The sequence below is a fragment of the Peromyscus maniculatus genome, chromosome 2 (genome assembly GCF_049852395.1).
Source record: "Peromyscus maniculatus bairdii isolate BWxNUB_F1_BW_parent chromosome 2, HU_Pman_BW_mat_3.1, whole genome shotgun sequence".
NCBI classification, from domain to species: domain Eukaryota; kingdom Metazoa; phylum Chordata; class Mammalia; order Rodentia; family Cricetidae; genus Peromyscus; species Peromyscus maniculatus.
Window position 1 is genome coordinate 131,873,160 of NC_134853.1, and position 24,257 is coordinate 131,897,416.

General features: G+C 38.6%; 1 protein-coding gene across 14 annotated transcripts in view; it reads left to right on the plus strand.

The window, feature by feature from the left end:
- The window catches only part of LOC102924940 (AGBL carboxypeptidase 4), a 1,182,350-nt gene that overhangs the window by 629,431 nt on the left and 528,662 nt on the right, over window positions 1–24,257 (plus strand). The gene's annotated exons all lie outside the window — the stretch shown is intronic.

The following is a 24,257-nucleotide window of genomic DNA, read 5'->3' on the forward strand; positions in this document are numbered from 1 at the left end:
TGATTCCCTTCTGTAATAATTTCAGTAGAAAGTGCCACAGCTTCAGCATGATAATCTTCTTTCCCACACACATACTTCCCCAAGGGTTTGTCAAGGCCTCACCCCCACCTACACTTAGTAGATCCCTTGGTTATGCATGGAGTTTTCCATCACCTCATTATATTTATTTTTGTTGAACACATCTTAGAGTTCATCCTCATTAGCAGGTGTCTCCATGGCTCTCCTTTGAAACAAACTCTGATTTTAATCTTATGGTTGGTTAACTTTTAAAACTAAAATGATGCCTATAGTTTGCCATAAATCCAACCTTGTCTTCTTACTGCCAACTTCCCTGGGGAAAGACTATTCCAAGCATGTAGGTCCAATGCAAAAAGGTCATTCATTACCTTTCACAAACATTTAAGCATTCCATCTCCAGTTCTTCTGCTTCTACCTTAGAGTGCATCAGAACTCAAATGTGGTGTCCCTATTACTTGAAGTCTGAGAAACTTTTGACCTTTCTCTACACTTTGCCAAGACTTGAGAAATGCATTTGGAATACAGGCAGCTTTGGCTCGGCAAGAATGGTGACTTGGGGCCTGGCAGGAATGGTATGAGGATTATTCTTCAAGCTATTTTCAGGCTGTGGGTATGGGAGATGAAAACTCTGATTGACATTCTTGTTATTTACCCATTTAGAAAACAAAGATGTTGAGGCTCAGAGGCCTTGAGATACTTTGCAAACACACAGGCTAGTGAATTATAGAGGTGGGAGTTTACCCCAGAATCTCCTAATTTCAGAACCTGCGCGATTTCCTGCTGCATGCTCTATTTTTATGAAATTAGTCGTTCCAGGTTAGAGTGACTGTACCTGATATTTCCAAAGAAAAACTTCTTTTGTTGTTTAAATTATCTGTTTATTTTATATTCCCTTGAGCTTGAGCATGGTGTGTAGTTAATGAAAGAATTAAATAATTGATTAAGCCCATTTTTCCATTAACATTGTAACAGCACTTCCATTAATATGAAAATATGAATGTGTTTCAGACAAGTTTCCTTTGACATTATAATGACTATATTAAAATTTCAAATATAATGGAACTCTAATTGTCTTAGAGAAACAATTAAAAGGAGCTATATATAAAGGCTCTGGAAGAACTATGAGGGGTGCTCATGAAGTACACAAAAGGAATTTTTAGAAATGCTAATATAAAAAACCCCAACAATTTTCATTAAATTGGACTGTGATTGTAAAGTAATAACCACTTAAGTAGAATCTTTTGTTTTAAGCAATGTACCACACAACACATGACTTAGACAAAGAAATGCAATCCAAATTGATGATTTGTGAAAGCGTCCTGTGACCTTGTTAAGTGCATATGGAAGATATATTTTACTCCTTTCCTGTTCCTCACTGTATAAGCTTCTGTACCACCTGCCTGTCACCCCATCCTCAGGCTGACAAGTGTGTATTGAATCCATAGACTCCACTGACCCACATTTCAGTGAACCAGGAGTACCGCCCAAAGGTCAGAGGAAGGAGAGTTGTAGTATTTATTTCTCAACTTACCTCCTTGAAGGATGATATAGGCTATCTGTGTCCTTTAATTGAAAGGCAGTTATATAAGCTGACCCTCAACATACCTTCTGGCGTCTGGTAGCCACTCCCTCCCCTTTCTCTTTCCTCCTGGAGATGGTATCTATACTCTGTGTATAGTAAACACTATCTGCTCTAAGTTTTCCTACATTCCCCTGACCCCTTCGGAAACATTCATCTTTTAATTTCCCTGGAATCTTAGCTAGCTTTAGTCTAGTTGCTTGCTGGAACCCTGACTGTTAATCTTTATTGTTTTGCTTAGTATGTTTTTCATAAAATCATAAGGTTACCTCAGTTATGTAACTGTTTTAGACAAGTTCTATCATTTTTCTAAAGTTTAACTGAGATAATTTCAACATTGCTATGAGTATTAAATAAACTAACTGGGGGACAGCATTTAGTAAATGATATAGTAGATGATAAAAATATTAGTTTCATCTTTCTTTTATTTTCTGAATTGCTTAGCTTGTATCTGTTAAAGGAGAATATACTATTTGAGGAAGTTGATGAGGCTGATGAAGCTTTAGCAAATGTGGCAGTACGGTTTTAGGGATTGGAAAAATTTAAGCTCTGAAGGAATGCTACTTGGCAAAGATACTGTGTATGAAAATATAAAGTATTCCAGTAGTCATTAGTTGCCTGTAGTTATTTATCTAGGAGTGTGATTCCATGAATATTTCCCCTTTCATATTAAGATTTTAGTGTTAATAATCAGTGCATTTGATATTGTCATTGTTCTGGTCTTGTTTCTGCAGCCATATCTAGGAGGGACTCTTTCACTCCTTGTATTTGCTTTTATAATTTTTCTGCCCTCTCTTTCACAATGTACCCTGAGCCATAGATACAGAAGCTGTGACATAGATGCATCCATTGGGATTAGGCTCCATTGGTCTCTGCATTGGATTTAGTTGTAATCATTTTTTACGATGATCTTAATTTTCTGTAAAGAGAGACTTCTTTGATGAGGGGTGATGCTTATCTCTTGGTATAAGGATGAGATTTTGAATGTAGTAATGAAATGTGCTGGTCTGGCAAAGCGGTGGTAGTAGATTCTTTTCTAAGGTCCATAACCACACTAGTCCCACGAAGCTGGTTTGGTTTCTTTTTGAGTGGTCCTTATATCCAATTAGACAACTACTGGTTACCAAAATTTGAGTGTCACTTATTGCACCTTTGTGGATATCTTACCAGGTTGGTTGTTGACATGGTTTATAGATGTTGCAGGTGGGTCGATCTGTTTAATTCCCTCTCTTGGCAGCTTGCATAGTATTTTCTAGACCATGGAACCTAGACTGCTTGAGTCATCTGAGTTCTATGTCTCCAGTATGGAGTTTCTTCAGCAACAGGGACTCACCTTCCACTCATGAGAGTCAAACAAATGCTCCTCTATCTACAGTCTATATTGTTTGGGGAGTCACCCAGATTATCCTGACAAACCATTAGAGAGGAGGTTTCTGGTGCCTGGTACTGGGGTTTTGTTAGTTTATGGTTCTTGTGGGCACATTGTCAGGCCAAGTGACTCAACTTCCTTTAAGGTGTGTGTGTGTGTGTGTGTGTGTGTGTGTGTGTGTGTGTGTGTGTGTGTACACATGTATGTTTGTGCATACTTTTAGGTATTTATTTGACTTTCTCCCAACAAACCTCAGTGGTGTACCACACTGCTTTTTGATATCCATGTTAATTTTAAGTTAATAATTTTTTCTTGCACTAAGTATGTGCTAAACTTTATACAAACTTTGCTGAAATACCTAATCAAGAGATATTTATTCATCATTTCCTATATCCTGAGGATACATTAAATTCTTCCTCCCATGGACCTTTCATTCTGATAAGTGAGACACACAACTAAACAAATACATACTATAATCTCAGGACGTGATATTAACATGAAGACAAAGTAGGTTGGGGAAAAGAGAGGGACTATGGAAGGAGAGGCACTTTAGATGGCATTTTGAACAAAACTGGAGTGAAATCATAGAATAAGGATCTAGAGGAGAGCTTCCTAAGAAGATGGAACATCTTATAGCAGGACCCAGACATGAGAACAAAAAAGAAGGCCAGTGGAACAATCAGAGTAAGCAAATGGGAAGAGTGATATTTGAGAACTTAGTCAGACTATAACTTTGTGAGCCATGTTAAGGACTTCAGATTTTACTTAATTTTTTAAAATGAGAGCCAACAGATTGTCAATAAGGAAATGAATCTTCATTTATGTATTCAAATCATCCCTTTGCCTACTGGGTACAGAATAGACTGATGGGGCCAGTTAATGGAAAGGCAAGGCTGAAAACAGGGATGTCAATAAAGAAGTGAGGCAGAGGAATTATGGGAAAGGCTTCAGACAGGAAGAATATGGGAAGCTAGTGTAATGCTCACCAAAAGGAAGATGATGATTTAAGGGAGACCAATGAGGATGCATTGCCAGTACTCTTTCTCCTTTTGATCATCTTGAAAGGTGAATTATTTTAGAAGGTAAACAACTTTTTTTCTGAGGTTATTTGTAATGTCTTACCTGATATAGAGAGAAATTCTAGTTTTACAACTAAAATTATCCTGAGTTACCATTTATTTATACAGATTATTTCTTCATTGAGTTTGGTATTTTTTTCTACATGTGATGTGTGTATGTGTGTGTGCATGTGAATGTGTGTAGTGGTAGAGATTGGTGGCTGGCATCAACTGTCTTCTTGGATCAATCAATCTCCACTTTATTTACTGAGTCAGGTTGCCCACTGAACCTGGAGCTTGCTGGGCATAAGAAGCCAGTTTGTCCTGAGTATCCCCAGCCACTGTTCCTGAGTGCTGGGATCATATATAGCCTCTCATGCTCCAAGTATTTATATGAGTACTTGGAATCCAAATTCCTGTCTTCATACATTTACAGCAATTGCTCTGTCCTCTGAGCTCTCTCCCCAACTTGGGTTTGGTATGTTGAAAACCTTCTTTTTCTTTCTTTTATTTAATTTAAATTTTTTATTCACTTTACATACCAACCACAGATTCCCCTTCTCATCCGTCCTCCCACTCCCCCTATCCCAGCCTAGTCCTCCGACCTACCCTTCATCCCCTTCTCCAAAAGGGTAAGTTCTCCCATGGGAGGACTGGAAAACCTGGTACATTCAGTTGAGGCAGGGCCCAGCCCTTCCTCCCTGCCTCAAGGGTGAGCAAGTTGTCCAATCACAGGTAATGGGATCCAGAAAACCAGCTCATGCACCAAGGATAGATCCGGCTCACACTGCCAGGGGCCCCTCAAACAGACCCCACTACACAGTAGTCTCCTATATACAAAAGCTGACTTGGTAATACATTTTGTGAAAGTTTGAATGGTTTTGAAATGATCACATATGTCATTGAATATTGCTTTGCTTTTATTTCAAATTTACTTGGAGTATTGAACAGTTTTAATTCAAAGATGCATCTGTGATTCAAAATATGCTTACATGGAGAAGAACACTGGTTGAGAAGAGTCAGATTTCAAATGGGAGATTATATGTAGAATCTCACATAGTATATATTATATGGAGTACTCTGTATCTCTAATGACTTATTCAGATGTTCATGAATTTAGGCATAGGAATTAGAGAGGTGCAGGTGATAGGTATTTTATGGAGTTTATTCATCTATCTATCCATTTGGTTATAGTCATTTCTTAAACATATTACGATAGATACAGGAAGTTCACTACCATGCATGCATACCTGTACACACACACACACACACACACACACACACAAATACACACACACTTAACTGAAGAGTTGTGGTTGTTATGATAAAAATCTTTTCAGTGAGCTGTGGGATCATGCATTAACTAGTTAAAAATTTAAGACACAGCTATGAATATAATTGTGTTCGTTCCCTCTCGCTTCAAGTCTCTCTGTAATTGGCTCTGGCCAAGAGAGTGCCATCAGTCACTGTGAGAGCACTGACACTTGTTGACCAAGAGGAGAAAGGTGCTTGTCAATGACTGTGAATGAGGAAAACACTTATTTCTTGGCATTGTCTGGAATGGTAACAATGAGGCCCTGGAGCACTGTGGGAAGCTTTTAAATATTTAGTCTTTGCCAAGTTGCAGTTGAGATATTTGTGTACTTAGCTTGATGGAAAAATAAATTATATATAGAAGTATTTCCTATCATTTTCTGTACACGTGTTGACAAATATCCCACTGTTGCTTGCTCTGCAGCTGGCATCCCACTGTCTCTGATCTCTGGGGCAGGGGGTGAACAGATACAGAACCAAATGACGCAGGCTCTGGGAGGTTGGAGGCAATCTCGTTTATTAAACAAAGGACTGAGGTACTTAGGTGTGTACTTTTTGGCGGGCTCTACTTCCAGCTGCCGTGGTGGTGTTTCCTAGTTGGCTCTGGGTCATATGTCAACAGTGGTCATCTTGAGGGTCCAGTTTCAGAGTCCTTTGGGTCAGGATACTACTGTGCATGTCAGAGCTCTATGTTAGCTTAAGGCATGGCCCAGTGCTTTAGGCCTTGTCTGCCTCATCCCACAGTTCTCCAGGCAGAACCTATCACAGGGATGCCGCAGTGTTGTACGGACAACTTACATGCCCAGTTTTCCTCCCACATGCTGCTTTTTCAGCATTGCAGTTACCCATTTGTTTATTAAAACATAATCACTCAATAGGGGACTTTCCTGCTCACTTAAAATGGCATTGTAGAGTTCAGCTTCAACGTATTTTTGCTGAATCTGTAGTTATTTCAAGATTTTGTCTTTTGGAAGAATAATACGCTTCTTGAACAATGCAATAATCAATGATCTCACTGAAAATTTAATTATAATTAAAAAGAAAATATATTGAATCATTTAAATTGAAATTAAAAATATCAAAATTGTAAACCAATTGTCAGCGATACACTGTATCTTTCCATGAATTATTTTAGACATACTCGTATGCTTTTTCTTGGCTTGGCCATTTTTCTAGTCACACAGTTTTATTTGTTTCTTAATTTTTATTTTGTTTCATTTTTACTTTTTAAAATGTAATTTATTTACTTATTTTACATCCCCACCACAGCCTCCCCTCCCTACTCTCCTCTCACTCCCTCTCCCCACCTCCCCTTCACCCCTGCCTCAATCTATCCCTCCTCTGTATCTGCTCAGAAAGGGGCAAGATTCCCATTTTATCCCCAAAGCACGGCATATCAAGCTCCATAAGACAAGTCCCTGGCCCTGTGTTCTGGCTGGACAAGGCAATCCAGCCTGAGGAACAAGTTTTCAAGAGCATACCAAAACACCAGGGACAATCCCTGCTCCCATTGCCAGGAGTCCCACAGATAAACCAAGCTGCACAACTGTCACATCTATACAGAGGGCCTAGGTTGGCCCCATCCAGGCTGCCCGGTTGTTGCTCCAGATTCTGTGAGTTGCCATGCACCAGGCTCACCATTTCTCTGGGTTTTTCTGCAATGTCCCTGACCACCACCACCCTCTCAGCTTCTACATTCCCTCTCCCTCTCCTCAGCAGGACTTCTTGAGCTTGGCCCAGTTTTTGGCCATAGGTCTCCGAATCTGCCTCCATCAGTTGCTGGATGAAAGCTCTCTGATGACAACCAGGGTGGTCACCAATCTGATCACAAAGGATGGCCGGTTCAGGCTGTGCATCCACTACTGCCAGATGTCTTAGCTTGGGCCATACTTGTAGACTTGTATAGAGTTTCCCTTGCATCAGGTCATCAGGCTGACCCCCAAAGCCCCTCTTTCCAGTCATCTCTCTCAGCACTCTCCCTTCCACCCACCCCTCAACCTGATCCCTTAAGTTCCCATGCCCACCCACCCCCAGTCCACCTAGGAGATCTCCTCTATTTCCTCTTCCCAGGGAGATCCATGTGCCTCTGTCTCCCCTTGGGCCCTCCTTATTACCTACTCTCTTGGTCTGTGGATTGCAGCATGGTTATCTTTTGCTTTACAGTTATTAAAAGTAAAATCACGTTAAATCTATCCTTCAATTTATTAACTGTAAGAATATAGGATTAGCCTTGATTAATCTTATAATATACTTTGATAATTTTAGCAATTTGACACAGAGTAGAACCTCAAATTCTTTTCTGTCGTGTTTGAAGTAAACTCTAGTCACAATGACATTAGTGACAGCCCACAATGACATTGGTGACAGCCCACTCAAGGATATCCAGTTCATTAGCATTCCCGTCCTTGGACCAATTGGATAACCTGAGGGCTACAAAGCTGAAGTGTGCTATACTGATGCCTCATAAAACTGCATTTGTAGAATTTATACTGGAGGTAGCCAGATAGGGTATGATACCCTCACAAGCAGGGCTGCGTAACTGTTGTTAAGGCTATATTTCTAGGCTGCTGTGTATTCAAAACCTTTTGATCAACTAAGGCCTTTCAGTGTGACTAATTCACACACAAAAAAGGATAATCCAGAAAGATCAAAAAGTTTCTACCCCTTTCTACTGCTTTCCTCTCAAATGCATTCACAATCCATCTTCAGTAGGCTGGAGGCCTTGAGGAGGACTGGAGCTCATTTTTTGAGAAATATTGCATTCTATAAGGTCTCAACCCAAAAGGACAGAAACCATGGTTGAATTTATTCTCTAAGTCACTGCTGCCTCTGAGTCTGATGCAAGTCACGTGCTCTAATAAATCTCCTGTTAAGGCCTTTCTCCTTCCATTTGCACTTTGATCTTATCACCTGTGTCTTCTTGCGATTTATTTTTTCCACCTCTTCTTTTTTCCTCTCATCACAGTAAAACTTGTCAGTTTGCTGAACACTCATTCTGTTTTAACACAGAAGAACAGTTTAGGGATAAGTGCCTGACTGTCCTCACCACATATCATAGCTTCCTTCTTTTCACACTTAACACTTCTTCCTCAAATTTCACACCTAGTAGAGGATTCCTCCTGAAGCTATCCCAGACCAATCATGCCGGTGGGAGGATATTTTCTGATAAGAAAGTAAGTGCTCTCCAGTATTTCTGCTTGGAATGGAGTCTTTCTTCTGTTTTAGCAAATGCTTCTTTAAAGTGTTTTATTTTAAAGATTTTATTTGATTTTTAATTACTTGTATATGGTTTTGTGTGTGTGTGTGTGTGTGTGTGTGTGTGTGTGTGTGTGTGTGTGTGTGTACAGGTGTCTGAAAGCCAGAAGAGGGCATCAGATCCCCTGGAGATGGAGTTAACATACCTTTGTAAGCTGCTTGATGTAGGTGCTGGGAATGGAAATCAAGTCTTCTGCAAGAGCAATGCAGACATAAACCATCTCTTCAGCCACAAGCTTTGGAAAGCTTGCAGAGTCCATAATGGAGATCTTAAAATATCATTTACATCTCTTCCTTCGCTACCATTCTAAGTAAAGGATAGAGATACAATGAAGAAAGAGAGGTTTGGGGACATATGTAAGATACATTTTTGTTGATGGAATTCACTCGTCTGCCTTTCAGACCTCACCTTACTCTTGGTACACCTTGTTCTTAGATTCTTAACCAGTTACTCACACACGGAGCCTACGCTTTAGCTGTAGGGCTCAGTGGTTTTGAACACATTGTGTACTCTCACTTTTGCTCATTTGTAAAATGCTCATTTGCATCACTACTGTTCTATAGAAGAAGCCTTTCTTCTCACTGGAATGAAACAGAATTTTGTCCTACAGTCAATATCATTTGGAAGCCACTCCCCTCAGGGATTCTTCTCTGACACTCGCATCCAACTCTGTCTCCTCTGACCATCCCACACACCTCTCTATGTCCATGGAGCCAGGATAATATTCTGCTTGTGTTAGCCCCTAGAGTTGAAGTCACAGTGAAATATGCTGCCGTTGACAGTATTATCTTCAATGATATCTTTCAGTAAAACATACTGCTATTGCAGGTGATATGTTTCAATGGACAGACCAATTCCATGTTCTATTTCTTTTTTTCAATATTATAAAATGGTTTTTAATCTCCCATGTTCTATTTCTTATTCAACAGAGAAGCAGTTGAATATGTGAGCTAGTATTACATAATGGTGAAAATAAGTAAATGCCTACATGTGTAATTGAGGATAAATCTGATTTTTCTCCTTATTGGACCTTGAGTAAAGTCTTAAGGATAACTAAAATACTAATAGCATAAAAAAGAACTACAATTTAGCCTTATAGACTTTGAAACCTTAGAATGATTTTTCTTTTTTTAATTTTTATTTTTTATTTTATAATTTAATTTAATTTTACATATCAGCCACAGATTCCCCTGTCCTCCCTCCTCCCGTACCCCCCTGCCCTTCCCCTGCCCATCCCCCATATGAGCAAGACTTGTTGAGTCCATGACTGGAAAAAGCACAGGGACAAATAGCCAAACTAGTGGAAACACATGAACTATGAACCAATAGCTGAGGAGCCCCTAACTGGATCAGGCCCTCTGGATAAGTGAAACAGTTGATTAGATTGAACTTTTGGGGAGGCCCCCAGGCAGTGGGACTGGGACCTGTCCTTAGCATGAGCTGGCTGTTTGGAACCTTAGAATGATTGACCTTTTTAGAGTCTGCTAATTTAATTTTTTGCACATTGTGATGGATAATTTTGGTTGTGAATCTGACACACTGGGAAAAGGAGCTTCTTCAGTTAAAGAACTGCCTCCATCATGTTGGTCTGTTAGTATGTTTATTTTGTTGATTGCTAGTTCATGTGGAAGATCCCATACCACTGTGAGAAGTACCATCCCTAGGCAGGTGGCCTGGGCTCTCTAAGAAAGGTAGCTGAGGTCTGGAGAGCTGGCTCATTGGTTAAGAGCACTCACTGCTCTTGCAGAAACCCTGGGTTAAATTTACAGTACCCACATTGTGGCTCCCAGCCTTCTGTGACTCCAGTCACAGGAGTTCTGACACCTTTTTCTGATGTCCATGGGCACCAGGCACACATGTGTACACATGCATACATGCAGGCAAAACACTCATTCATATAAAATAATAAATATTTTTTAAAAAGTAGGTGATGGTGAGTCTGGGAGCAAACCAGTAAGAAGCGTTCCTCTAGTCATTTGCTTCAAGTTCTCCTGCCTTGAGTTCCTGTCCCTATTGGGGAAATTATTAAGGCCACTCCACCTAGTTAAAAGGGAGATTTATTTAGTGGCGTAACTTACAAATGAAGAGATAGGTAGGTTGCGGGTTCTGGGAAAGATGCAGCGCAGTCCGGTGGTGTTCTCTGAAGAACTCTCCTCTGTCTACCTCTAGCATCCAGGTCCAGGAAACAAGAGAGTGCGGCGCATCCCGATCTCGGGTCTTCAGGGCTCTCCCTTGGCCCCACCTTGTAGGTGTGATAGTTACTGAAGCCTCACTGAGGGTTGGAACTTCCAGACCAAAGCTGGAATGGCTGGCTACCCACTACATGTCCCTCCACGTTAGACTCTAACTCATAAACCCTTTCCTCCCAGAATTATTTTTAGTCATGGTGTTTATCACAGCAACAGAAAGAAAAGTTGAACACATATAATCTTGTTTTACCATTGGAGAAATTAGTTTTTAGGAAGTCAAATTAGTGCATACTATATATTGAATTAAACTTTTTCTATATAAATATTTATAGATATTAAGTTGAATATGGCTTACTGTTGGTATTTTCTTTAATCCAGTTAAATTGGTGACATATAAGTACATATAAAGTGCAATTTGGTTAATTGGTAAGAATAGGAACTTATTTTGCTTAAATGAGGCAGAAGAAAATGCAATTACAGCATATTGGGGGCTCATGGAAGCAATGGGAAGCAGAGAACCAGACTTGTGAATAAGAAGGAAGCAGAGCTTCTGCACCAGAGAGAAGAGGTTATATAAGTGCCCTTTAAGAACAATAAGGAATACAAAAGATTTCATTACTTCCTGTCTGATAAAAATTGGCAGCAGATCCAATAGAAGGCATGTCTGATGGTCTTAGACAGGAGAACAGGCTTTGGCCAGGGATATCAAGGCTTTCCCTGTGGCCCCAAAGACCTACACCCAATTAGGAAGAAGTCATTTAGATACATGTAGTAATTTTATTTAGAAGAGGAAATTTATTAATACTCTATAACAGAAAGTTCTTTCATCCCTAAGAAGGGAAATGAACAATGTTAATATCTTCTAACTGTAGCCTATGGTATGTATCAGGAACTTTGCCTGTATTTTAACACTAGATACATCAAATAAATATACAATAAAAATACTATGATTCCCATTTTACCAATCAGTGCATATAAAGTAAAAGAAGATGTCAGTTACCCAAGATGCATACTTAAATGCTCATCAACACTTGGTTTCAAAGCCCGATCTGTTTGCTTCTGTTTTCTTTTGAATACTCTGAACCTTCATACACAGAGAGAGTCTGAGGCAGTTTTCTCAAGAGTTTTCTGCTAGAGAAATGGAAGCAGCAGAGAAACATCAGTGGCACTTGCTGTTTTCTTTGCCTATAACCGACTCCCCCAGAAGTCCTCTGGGGTCATTCTCCTTAATTAAAATGTTAATAAAGCAGTCCTGAATAGCAAACACACATCCTCCCTTTCTTCTCTTATGAAGTCTTTTATAAGGTTTATTTTTATTATTTTTAATCATGTGTAGATGTGTGTGTCTGCATGTGAGTATGTGCCCATGAACGCAATTGTACAGACCATTGTAATATGAATGCTCAGACCCTAACTCAGATCCTTTGGAAGAGCTGCAAGTGCTCTTAACCGATGAGCCATCTCTCCAACCCTCTGTCTTTTTTTTGCCATGTTTCTTGCCATTTTAATCTGTTGACTTTTTTACTTGTTTTTGCAAATTATGTTTTCTTCCTAGATTTAATCTTTAAAGATTATTTTGCAAATAGAAAGTGTTGGAAGACATGACTCATATGATCTCAAATCTCTCTAAAGGTATATAGATGAATATATGGAAGTGTATAGATTGTGCAGGGTTAATATACTCCTAAATATGTTACAAAGAAAGATTTCTAAAGAAAAATTATGCATATTCTTACTAGGAAAAAGATGCTATTCATCTCTTAGATTTCTAATTCTCAAATTTCAGGAAGCTGGTAGATGGCTTGCAAAGTTCATTTACTCATGTCAATTAATAAAAGCTCTTTATGGAGTCCATTTTATTATTTTAATTAAAGTAATAACCCTGGAAAGTGAGAGGTTGTAGAATACATGAATTAAGAGTGTCTAAGATTAATAAGTCTACTACTGAAGTATGAATGCTTTTCACATAATTTTTAATCACGTGAGAATCAATGGTGTAGAAAGAAAACTGTACTATTTATAGAAGGATGATGGGCCCTGAGAAATTGATTTAGAGACTGTCTTTTGTGTGACGAAGGCCAAATGTCAGAGCTGAATCCTTTGGATCAACATTTCAACCAGTTACTCTTTGAGGAAATGACCTCATAGTGTATCATCGGTGCTCCCTTTGGGAGCCTATGATCTCTCTATATAGCAAGTCTCCCAAATTATGCTTAGTACCCTTTATTGACCCTTGGCTTGTTTGGAGTCTATAGCATGGCCTGCATATGCTGTCTGCTCTTTCATCTACATTCTTCTTTAGTCTTATTCTTGGCTACATCTTTCCATTTCTACTCTTATTCATTCATTCATTCTTCCCTCTACTACACAGTTCTGACACTGACCACCTTATATGTTTTACCAAATACAATCTGCTGAGATCTTAACAGCTGTCACACACTATAATAATTCTTCAGACACCATTAGGCAAGATTTACTTTCTCTGTATCAGACATTCTTAGGATTGTGCCATATCTGTGTTGTCTCTCACTTGGTGCTTTGCTTCCCCAGTCCAAATCTCATACCCTATAGTCTATCATTCTTGGGTCATCAAAGTTTTAACATTTCTCACATGGAACAATGACCTAGACTTGACTTCCTCACCTAGTACCTGAAGACAGACACATAGAGGCTGTCTCCTAAATATTCCTATGCTAACCTCTCATTCCTGATAAAGTAGAGTACATTCTTAATTCTCTATCATGGTCAGGGAACAATTTTGACACATGCCCTATAGCCTGGTATGTACATCATCTATGCAGAGGAACCCTACTTTTCATCTTTCTTGTTTTTAAGATGCTTTAATCCCCTTGAGACTGTGATTGCATCTCTCCTCCTGGAAGCTGAACATCAATAACTACCCATGCTTCTGTTTCTTCTAACTTTTATCATTTATGGTCAAGGTTTTTAGCTGTTGACTCAGCCTTGTCTACAGCCTCATTCTCACTCATTCCTACTTTGTATCCCTACCAAAACCCTCCCCCTCCCTTGAGTTTAGAAACCTAGTGTTTTGATTGATTTTTCACATTGCATTTTGACTCAGTTCCTTGGATTTGGTGACCTGGAATTTAAACAACTTGCTGGTTTCCTTGAACTTCAGGTCATTTGAATTGGTTTATATGATATATCCCTTAAATTTCCCATTGGGAACTAATTTTTGTTCACTTTGTGAATATGTAGTACTTGCTCTGGGATTAGCAAGTTGGAATGGAGAATATGGGGTTCAAGGATATGATAAATCAGATGGAGGTTCCACATAGTTCTTTTTCCCTATATTTATTTGTCTGCTATTTACTAAACTCTGTCAACTTTGATCATGCCTAGCCTGCAATAACCCTGTTCAGTGAGTACAAAGGGATAGTTTATAACCATTCTGTGATGAGATCTTGACCATCTCTACAACAACCCTTCTCTTCTTGATAAACCAGACAGATATATTAAATGTATAAGCTAGAAAGGAATCCTACAGTGATTCCTTGTGCAGTAGAGTTCAGTGAAAATGAATCGCTTTGCTTAATGGTTTCTATTTCAATGGGCTGGGAAGAGAAGCAGGAAGAATTCAGAAACAAACCAGTGTTATAGGGGTCAATGCCACTCCACAGGAGCAGAAAGGAATTTTTCTGGGTGACTAATATCTTTATCATTTCTGAGAGAAGCGCTATGTAAAACTTAGGGAACAAAAACACATCTTGAAATTGCGTAGAACCCCCTCCACCCCAGAGCCACCTCAACACACTACTCCAGGAACCCTTAAGCCCACTGGGGCCTAATAAGCCAATTGTCAGCCTTCTGCTTTCTCTGACCCTATTCCATAGCCAGCATGCATTTACTTCATTCAGTAAACAGTGTCAAGTACTGGGTCAGATACTAGATTATTCACTGTCAATCTAAACATGGGTATTATTCCTACTCACAAAGAAATTATGAACTAGTTACAAATGCAACTATATATAAATAAGCACAATGGATATATAATTATAAGTTGCCTCATGCTTTGAGGGAAAGAACATAGTTGCTATGAGAAAGAACAAGATTCTAATTTAGATGGAATAGGGGAGGTAACATTGAAATAAAAGAAAAGAGAAAATAAAAATTCAATTCCCTGTAACTGGAATGTTTCTCAGTCCTGCCCAGACCTACAGCCCAGATAAATCTCTCCCACCCGTAGTCCCACAGATACTTATAAAATAATCATTCAGAGGCTTATATTAATTACAAACTTATAGCCTATGGCTTCAGCTTCTGGCTAGCTAATTCTTTCATCTTAAGTTAACCCATTCCTATTAATCTATATGTTATCACATGGCCGAGGCATTACCGGCCTGCTGGCATCTTGTTGCTCCTTTGGCATCTCTCAAACTTCACCCTTCTTTGTCTCATCTTCAGTTTGAATGTACCACCTAACCTTATCCTGCCCCAGCATAGGCCAATGCAGCTTTATTTATTATCTAATGGGAGCCACACATATTCATAGCATACAGAAAAACATTCTATAGCACTTCCCCTTTTCTGTCTAATCAAAAAGGAAGGTTTTAATTTTTTTTTTTACTAATTTTTTTTATTATTTTACAGCACCATTCAGTTCAACATAATAGCCACAGATTCCCCTGTTGTCCCCCTCTCGCTCCCCTCCCCCCAGCCCACCCCCCATTCCCACCTTCTCCAGATCAAGGTCTCCCCCGAGGACCGGGGTCGACCTGGTAGACTCAGTCCAGGCAGGTCCATTCCCCCCCCTCCCAGACCGAGCCAAGTGTCCCTGCATAAGTCCCAGGATTCAAACAGCCAACTCATGCAACGAGCCCAGGACCCAGCACCAATGCACAGCTGCCTCCCAAACAGATCAAGCCAAATGACTGTCTCACCCATTCAGGGGCCCTGATCCAGTTGGGGGCCCCTCAGCCTTTGGTTCATAGATCCTGTGCTTCCATTCATTTGGTTATTTGTCCCGGTGCTTTATTCAACCTTGGCTTCAACAATTCTCGCTCATATAAACCCTCTTCTTTCTCACTAATTAGACTCCCAGTGCTCCACCAGGGGCCCAGCCGTGGATGTCAGCATTCAGATTCCTCAGTCCTTGTGGATGGGGTTTATGGCACAACTATTAGGGTGTCTGGCCATCCCATCACCAGAGTAGATCAGTTCCTGCCGTCTCTCGACCATTGCCAGCAGTCTTTTGCGGGGGTATCTTTGTGGATCTCCATGGGCCTCCCTAGCTCTCTGCTTCCTCCCCTTCTCACCTTCTCATGTGGTCTTCATTTACCATGGTCTCCTATTCCTTGTTCTCCCTCTCTTTTCTTGATCCAGCTAGGATCTCCCACTCTCTTTCCCTCGACCGTCGCCCTTCATTGTTCCCACTCATGACCAGTCTGTTCATGTAGATCTCGTCCATTTCTCCGTGTCTTTTTTTGGGGTCCCGTTTTCCAGGTAGCCTCACTGGTGATGTGAGTAGCAGTCCAGTCATCCTTGTTCCACATCTAGCATCTTCCTATGAGTGAGTACATACCATATTTGTCTTTCTGAGTCTGGGTTACCTCACTCAGGATGATTTTTTCTAGATCCATCCATTTGCCTGCAAACCGTTATGATGTCATTGTTTTTCTCTGCTGAGTAGTATTCCATTGTGTATATGTGCCACAATTTATTTATCCATTCTTCAGTTGAACGGCATCTAGGTTGTTTCCAGGTTTTGGCTATTACAAACAATGCTGATATGAACATAGCTGAGCAAGTGCTCTTGGGGTATGATTGAGCATTTCTTGGGTATATGCCCAGGAGTGGTATAGCTGGATCTTGGGGGAGATTGATTCCCAATTTTCTAAGAAAGCACCCTATTGATTTCCAAAGTGGTTGTACAAGCTTGCATTCCCACCAGCAGTGGAGGAGAGTTCCCCTAGTTCCACATCCTCTCCAGCATAAAGTGTCTTCAGTGTTTTTGATCTTGGCCACTCTGACAGGCGTAAGGTGGTATCTCAGAGTTGTTTTGATTTGCATTTCCCTGATGTGTTGAGCAATTCCTTAAACGTCTTTCAGCCATTTGGGTTTCCTCTGTTGAGAATTCTCTGTTTAATTCTAAAGCCCATTTCTCAGTTGGACTGTTGGTCGTTTTGATGTCTAATTTCTTGAGTTCCTTATATATTCTGGATATCAGTCCTCTGTCAGATGTGGGGTTGGTGAAGATCTTTTCCCATTCTGTAGGCTGTCGCTTTGCCTTGTTGACCGTATCCTTTGCTCTACAAAAGCTTCTCAGTTTCAAGAGGTCCCATTGATTGATTGTTTGTCTCAGTGTCTGTGCTACTGGTGTTATATTTAGGAAGTGATCTCCTATGCCAATACGTTCAAGACTATTTCCTACTTTCTCTTCTAGCAGGTTCAGAGTAGCTGGATTTATGTTGAGGTCTTTGATCCACTTGGACTTAAGTTTTATGCACGGTGACAGATATGGATCTATTTGCAGCCTTCTACACGTTGATATCCAGTTATGCCAGCACCATTTGTTGAAGATGCTTTCTTTTTTCCATTGTACACTTTTGGCTTCTTTGTCAAAAATTATATGTCCATAGGTGTGTGGGTTAATGTCAGGGTCTTCAATTCGATTCCATTGGTCCACATGTCGGTTTTTATGCCAATACCAAGCTGTTTTTATTACTGTAGCTCTATAGTAGAGCTTGAAGTCAGGGATTGTGATGCCTCCAGAAGTTGTTTTATTGTACAGGTTTCTTTTAGCTATCCTGGGTTTTTTGTTTTTCCATATGAAGTTGAGTATTATTCTTTCCAGGTCTGTGAAGAATTGTGTTGGTATTTTGATGGGGATTGCATTGAATCTGTAAATTGCTTTTGGTAATATTGCCATTTTTACTATGTTAACCCTGCCTATCCATGAGCATGGGAGATCTTTCCATTTTCTGACATCTTCTTCAATTTCTTTTTTCAGGGACTTAAAGTTCTTGTCATATAGGTCCTTCACTTGCTTGGTTAGTGTTACCCCAAGGTATTTTATGGCATTTTTTGGCTATTGTAAAGGGTGATGTATCTCTAATTGCCTTCTCAGCTTCTTTGTCCATTGTATATAGGAGGGCTACTGATTTTTTTGAGTTGATCTTGTATCCTGCTATGTTGCTGAAGGTGTTTATAAGCTTTATCAATTCCTGGGTGGAATCTTTGGGGTCACTCAAGTATAGTATCATGTCATCTGCAAATAGGGAAAGCTTGACTTCTTCCTTTCCAATTTGAATCCCCTTAATCTCCTTATGTTGTCTTATTGCTCTGGCTAGAACTTCAAGTACTATATTGAATAAGTATGGGGAGAGTGGACAGCCTTGTCTCATTCCTGATTTTAGTGGAATTGCTTTGAGTTTCTCTCCATTTAATTTGATGTTGGCTGTTGGTTTGCTATATATTGCCTTTATTATGTTTAGGTATGTTCCCTGTATTCCTGATTGCTCCAAGACTTTTATCATGAAGAGGTGTTGGATTTTGTCAAATGCCTTTTCTGCATCTAGTGAGATGATCATGTGTTTTTTTTTTTCTTTGAGTTTGTTTATATGGTGTATTACATTGACGGACTTTCGTATGTTGAACCACCCTTGCATCCCTGGGATGAAGCCTACTTGATCATGGTGGATAATTGTTCTGATGTGTTCTTGGAGTCTGTTTGCCAGTATTTTATTGAGTATTTTTGCATCAATGTTCATGAGGGAGATCGGTATGTAGTTCTCTTTCTTTGTTGCATCCTTGTTTGGTTTAGGAATCAGGGTAATTGTAGCCTCATAGAAGGAGTTTGGTAATGTTCCTTCTGTTTCTATTATGTGGAACAATTTAGAGAGTATTGGTATTAACTCTTCTTTGAAGATCTGGTAGAATTCTGCGCTGAAACCATCTGGTCCTGGACTCTTTTTGGTTGGGAGACCTTTAATGACTGTTTCTATTTCCTTAGGGGTTATTGGACTATTTAAATAGTTTATCTGGTCTTGATTTAACTTAGGTATGTGGTATCTATCCGGAAGGTTTTAATTTTAACACAGTAAAATTATATATAACAAAACAGTTATCAAGCAAGAATTGCATTTACAATATCTAGTCTATTTGTATTTGGCAAAATTAAAGAAAATATTCTGTCATCTATCCTATTTTGTGAGTCTAAAGTTTAATATCTAATTTACCTTTTATCATAACTAAGTAAAACTATAATTATAATTATCTAGTCTTCAACTCCGTCAAAGACCCCAGAAGGATATAATATTACCTGAGTAAACAGAAAGTGCATTGTAAGCAACTTCCATAATTCTACAAATGACAGAGACATCTGGCTGTCTGGACAGTCACCCAACGTTTCTCTTTAATGTTGGGGCATGTATCTTCAGCCCACAGGCTTACAGTCTGTGGCATAGCTTTCAGTGAAGCAGGAAATTTTAAGGACTGTTCCTCCCATTCTGGCAAAGTTCATTAGTGGCTTCTCCCTGTGTCCTGTAGAATGTCTGGCAGTTTCTTCTGTGAAGCAGGAACCTGAAGGACCATCTCGCCTTACAAAGTTCGGTGGTCACTTTCCTATGAGTCCTGCATGTCCAGTTTATATAGCATACTGTCAAGCAATCCAGGCAAGGGCACTTTTTTTGCCCAGTGGCTGACTTTTACCACAAAGAAAGCATACTCTATAATGAGTTTCTTTGATGCCCATTATCTTCTTTAAAGTAATTGGTGCTGCCAGGAGCAGACATGTCTCACTGTCCAAAAAAGTCTAAGTTCTTAAAACATTTGAAATGCCATATTCTGTAGATCTTTGAAGTGTTTGAAGACTACATATCTATCTGAAATATATCTCTGCATATCTAGAAAACCTAATTAACATGACTATTAATTTGATTATCATAGATAACTAATTATTAATCTCTATTTCTTATTTATATATTACAATTTTAAATGAGTTTCATAAACATAATACCTTAAACAAGAGTAGAAATATATATATAATACAGTATAACAAAATTAACTTTAAATTTGTATCAATAAACTATAGTCCACAGCAATGTAAAACATTTCAAACAAGTTGTTATTCTTTAAAAGTAGATTCTATAATCTACCCTTTCATTCTATCATCTCTATATCCCAATTTTCTTTATTAGGAAGAAATTGCTTTTATAATCAACCTGCTATAAATAAAAATAAACATTTATAAACAATATTTTGAGAATTTGGGTGTAGCTTCCCATACTACTTCTAGGAGCGCTGGCAATCATATGGGGATCCTGAGAAAATTAGGAATTATAGTAAAATCTTGGCTGTAGTAGTCTGTGAGTCTGGATCTTCTCAGCCAGTTACACTGAAGCTGTTTTGGATGTTGGATCATCTGGGCCATGGCTGTCATTGGAGACCTAATATGACTGATCAAACTATATTAGCCTAGAAGCAATCCACAGGTTCTCATCTTCTGTGGAAACAAAAGCAGAACCTATTTCCCAAAGTAATGTATCCTTAGACATGAATTTTGAAGTCAAGATACCTTTAAAATATACATATTGGTTTAACTTAGGAACCCCTACAATCAAATGTCTTTCTGCAGTTAAAAATCTCAAAAATGTTAAGCGCTCACCTTATATTTAAGGCACCTTTTATAGCGTGGTTCAATATCGTTTCGTGTTGAAAGCCAAATATATATAATATATAATATAACAATATAATATAATATAATAACAATATAACACAATATAATAACATGCAGTATCCAGATTCTTTGTGTAATTTCTATCCTTATATGGCTTAACTTTCATATTATTCTTACTGTCTTTTTAAAGACTGTATTTTTGAAAATTATTTCCTTATATAACTGCCTATATTCCTTTTCCTCTCTCTTCCAAGCCTATGTATATTTTTACACATATTGTAAATTGTTTAGAAGATTTTTACATCTGAATCTGCCCTATTGTGTATCTGTTATCATTTATTGACCATTGATTTAAACTGCAGCATTGCTAGGACTAAAGTGGCAGCCCTTGCTACTGGCTCTGCCCTTGAGTATTGAACATGGTAGAGGTACATTTACCTCCTGGTCTGAGGGCCATGCTCATCACCCACTCTGGGAAGCAGTGAGTCTATGTCTCCATCAAGCAGCATGTAGCCCAGAAACCTTTTTGTTTTTCTGTACTAACAAAAGCTAAATCTGCCACACAGTGTGCTGTGTGACTTGGAGATACCTCAATGTATCATGGTGGAAACCCACCATGCTGTGCTCAAGCTTGAATGCCATAGTATCACTGTACTATGACCCCCATGAGAAATGGGAACTAGAAATTGCTCAAAGCTCCATTTTGGTAAGTTCTCTCGGTTATTAGGGAAATTTCTCTAGTCCTGCCTTGCTCAGCAGTTGGGATGAATCTCTCCCACCTGCAGTCTCACAGATGCTTATAAAATAATTACTCAGAGGCTTATATTAATTACAAACTGTATGGCCTATGGCTTCAGCTTCTGACTAGCTAACTCTTTCATCTTAAATTAAGCCATTCCTATCAATCTATACATTGCCACATGGCTGTAGTGTTACTGGTCTCCTGGCATCTTGTTGTTCCTTTGGCTGCAGGCTGGCATCTCTCCGACTTCACCCTTCTTCATCTAGCCTTCAGTCTGAATGTACCGCCCAACCTTATCCTGCCCCACCTTAGGCCAGTACAGCCTTTTTTTAAAAAAAATTATCCAGTGGGAGCCACACATAGTCACAGCATACAGAAAGACATCCCCCAGCAATCCCTAGTACTTGTTAAAAAAAAAAAAAAAAGCTCCGTGGAGTGGCACATACCTGTAATCTCAGCACTAGGGAGGCAAGAGACAGAAGCAAGAGGATGACTGCTGTCCTGGTCTACATAGCAAGTTCTTGTCCAGTCAGGGTACACAGAGACAGACCCTGTCTCAAACCTCAAAGGAAACAAAGCCAAAAATGTAGAGCAGTGAAGCAAGAGTTGTTAGTGTGTAGAAGAACAAACAGTACACAGAAATCTTTGGAGATGGACTATGAACTCAGTTTGTCTGAAGAAGTAAAAAGCTAGAGTTTGGATTTCATTCCAGCATATTTGGAAATTACATAGGGTTTTTAATCTAGGAAGTGACAAGATCCAATTAAAATTTAAAAAGATTATATGGGGAAAGGAATGGGGAGAGGGTGGGAAAAAAGAAGTAGGGTTGGGTGGGGACTTTCTCAGGATATTAGAAAAGCATGGAAATACAGACAACTAAACAGATTGGAGATGTCTTTTGGAGATAGATAAATTTAAATCTTTTGGAGAATTTAAAGACCTCAAAGAGATGTGAGATGTAAAAATTTCAGTAAAAGATACCAAGCCAAAAGATAGTTAGTATGGTGATTGATTCTACTCCTGCTTTTACATTTCACATCTAATCCATCAACATAGACAAAGCTCTTTACCTGCAAAACTATTCCAGGTCCAAGAACTTCTTACTTTCTTCACAGCTTCCACCCTTCTCCAATCCATCATTGCATCTTGCCTAGACAACTGCCCTAGCTACCCAACTGTCCTTGATTTCACTTCCCCTGCATGCATAGCTCGCACTATCATCCACTCTATAATTACATCCTCTTTTCTACTTTCTAACTCAATTATGCCAGCCTCTACCTCACTGATTCCTATTCATACACACTGGATTTTTCAGAGGTACCCCAAAGTTTATTTCTGTTGTTTAACCTTTATGTTTGCTATTGCTACCAGTTCTTTTGCTTCATAGTTGTACAGATGGCTTCTTTCCATATTCATTCAACTTCTATTACAGGGTTACCTCTGTGACCATTTTCCTGCAGTATTACACTCACAACTCTCATTTCCCTCTTGCATTCATTATACTTATCATTGACTTACATTCATATACTGATTTTGTTTGTTTATCATTCTTTCCCATTACAAGTTCTGTTTTATTGTAGTATGCTACTGATTCTGTTTAAAATTACTGTTTGCTGAATGTCTAAAGGGATACAGTATTGAAAGATATCAGGCAATATTTATTTTCACCATTTTAATTTATTTTTAAATTAGCAAAACAGGACATTTTTACTGAGGGAAAGAGAGAAGAAATTAAGGTCAACCCATGTTTTTGCTTTATCTAATTGGGCACATGAAAATGGGAGCTTCCCACTGTGATAGAAGCACTTTCAGAACCCCTGGTTTAGGAGATGACAGGCGATCAATTTTAATTAGGTTGAATTTAAGATCATTCTCAGACATGCAAGAAGAAGAATCAAGCTGGCAGATGGATGGAAGACCATGTAATTTATTATCACAACTTAAAATGAATGAGAGAATTAAACATCAAATTTTGTATACTTTTAAAATAGTCTTTAAGAATACAAATTGCTTTTATTAAGTTGGTGCTTTTACAAAATAAGTATTTTCAAAATTGCATTTGTATGTGTCTTTTAATGTTAACCAATTATGAAAGTTGTATATTTACATTTTGTTATATATATTTTGACAATTATTCTATTTTGAAGATAGAATATGGAAAGATATTCAGATTCAGTTATAAACTGTGTGGATACCTCAAACCATCTAAGAATAAATTTCTGCTTCACAGATTTTCTGATTTAAGATGAACATTATTTTCAACCAAAGTTTTTATTCACACTATCCTAACAAAATAAATTTGTCTTTAGTGACTTCATATTGAAATAGCTATATCATTACAACTAAGGAAGTAGTCTAATTTCCAGAGAATATATTTCCAAAAAGTTTCTATTAACTGATAAAATAATTGATATACACTGTAATTAGGTTAAGACATATGACTAACACTGGTTGGCAAAAGACAGAGTGCCAGCTAACACTCCATGCAAGAGAAAGCGTCCAGGTGGAAATGGTCAGAATTATTTTAGAACAGCCATGGTCTCTAGAGAACAAACCATACTATACAACTTCTGAAGTACATCTTCCCACACATAGTATGCAACTATTTTAAAATAATTTCAATAATTTCCCTTTTATGCTTCACTTTTATATGTATAAACTGTACTTTGGGAACATATACTATAAAAACTGCTACTATTGTGGAAGATATGGATGTTTACTCAGATTTGTGACTTATTTGCTTCAGTAGATCATAAATACTTAGCCATTTTATGCAGGTTATTTCATGATTTACTTTACAAGAAATGGAAATATATACATTCATTAATTTTCCTAAAATGTACCTGCTTATATTTTTAATTCATTACTGGAATAAGAATAATAAACATTTAAACATGTAACCAAGTACAGAAATCATAATTTTAGATTTACAAACAACTGTACTGAGAACATTTTATAATCCAGATACAGGACTGTGCTTTCTACAGATATCACCAACTAATGACCATGGTGTCTGAAGAATGGACTATGGAACAGATGACTTGTCCCAACTACCAGCATAGGTAGCACCTGTGAATACTTTTCTCTATCACAAT